We start from the raw sequence: 2148 nt of genomic DNA, 5'->3' as shown, positions 1-2148 counted from the left end.
AATAATTTACTAATGTCATGTTTGTAAGCAGCCGTGCTTTCCTGCTTCCTAAAATGGTGACATATATTAGGTACTCAGGCCACTGGAAACAAAAATGTACACAGCAGTTCTTCCACACATTTAGAGGAACCTGATTTTTTTGTTAGATAAATATGTGTCGGTTATGACCGTTAAAAAGACCTGAACAAAAAAAATGTTTGGATTTTTATTCGCTGTCACCTTTCATCACGGGCAACATAAAAATTCTCACTACTGCAATATCGCTAACATGTTACTGGCATGCGAATAAGACACCTGAGCACAGAGAGAAACCCAGTGTTATGATTACAGTTGACATTGGAACTAGCTAGATAGCTCATATTAAGACACTTCTTTGGAGAACACGTGCTAAAGTGTTTTCCCCACAATCTATATGCATAATTTATTTGCCAACTGTGACCAGAGAGAGAACATAGCTAGCTACCTTACTCACAGCCTAGGACATGCATGGATTTTGATGAGGACTGCATATGCCTGGGATCAATTCAAACACGTCATGATGATGATATAAAACCTGATGAAACAAGCTTGACAAGCAGCAGTTCCGTTTTTCCGTGAAAGTATCAGGCACAGATGAAGACGTTTCTATGGTTATCTCGGTTTTATAAATATTAGCTTATAGAGTTGGGCTTAGTACGTGAATAAAAGATGGAATTAAACATGCATAAATTACAGTGTCCTGGAAAACCCATCATGCTGCAAATACACAAAGCATATTCATCAAAGTGGTAACACACTTTAGAAATGCGGTGCAAATTTAGAAAACGTATACAAGTTCAGGAACAAATCCTGTCACAACACAACGGAAGTGCTGTTTCCGGAGGACACGGAAAGGGGTGGACTTCTATGAGATTAGAGTGAAGTCTATTGGAAGTAGTGACAACTGAGTAAAAAGGGTTGTTTTTTTTTCCAGTCACCACGGTGTTATCAAGGGTAGGTATGTGATACAGAATGGAAGACCGACCTATTCATGCTCTGCATTCTTGCATATTTATTTATACATAAGGCAGCCTTAAAAACATGGGATGGAAATCCTATTTAACACAATATGTACTGTTTTACAGTCAGAGTGAAATAAGTAACATTCTCCTTTTAATATATATATTTTAAATGTTAAAATTCTTAACTATGTCAGTTAAGCTGCCAAAAATGCCCCTTTTGAAATTTGTATTTCTAATGTCACAAGAACACTTTATTTACCTATCTCTGCCTATTCAGCCTATAGAGGTTTAGCACACCCACTTAAATTGCCTTTCTCAGGCATTTCAGCTCTGAGTACCTTTTGAATGAAGCACAATACAGGGGAGCCAATCATAAAGGAGCTCATTTATCTTACATCCGTCTTAAAAGGTGCAGTAGCAACAGGTGCCTGTTGAATTCCAAGCGATATCTATAGAGGTTGGAAATTGGTTGTGTAAAAAAAAAAAAAACAGGCTGAAAACGAGTCGTTTCCGCTCTGTGAATTGGGAGAAAGGGACAGTGTGTGGAAGCCCAACCCCAGTCATATAGGTTTGCTTCTAACAGTACCATTACCATCACCCACTCTGGTGCACTAGTTTGAGTGTATTAGAACTAGTAGCAATGCTGAAGCATTACATGTATCTATAACAAATATTCTGACCATGATGATGTGATAGGTTTGTTAAGGCAAACTGTGTATGCAATACATGTTGCTTAGGTCACTTGCTCTAATTGTACACAACTCTAAAGCTACACAACTGTACATTAGTTAAAGTCTACACAGTGTCAGTCATGTGAAGTACCACTGAAAGTTCCCCTGTTGTATTCTTCCACCAATCAAGTTCTGCGTAAGTGGGGGCAAAATAATATGAGCTTCACATCAATGAACATTTTAAACAAATGGACTGTATGTACATCTTTTTTCAAATGTTACAATTGGAGTCTAAAGTTATATATCTTATCAGTGGAGGATGCACTTGCTCAAACCTTTCCTTTAGATTCCTTTTGTACACACTACAGACTGTGACCTCGAGATGCTTGAATGAATGTTGAACATTCACACTTGTGTATGAGTGCCGACTGTTAGCTAATGCATCATGATGAGCCTATCCTTTTTGAGTTACTTACTGAGATCATTCTCATAGCAAG

Source organism: Electrophorus electricus, unplaced genomic scaffold (genome assembly GCF_041902795.1).
Source record: "Electrophorus electricus isolate QZ-2024a unplaced genomic scaffold, ASM4190279v1 Scaffold200, whole genome shotgun sequence".
Lineage (NCBI taxonomy): Eukaryota > Metazoa > Chordata > Actinopteri > Gymnotiformes > Gymnotidae > Electrophorus > Electrophorus electricus.
This window is presented reverse-complemented; position numbering follows the sequence as displayed.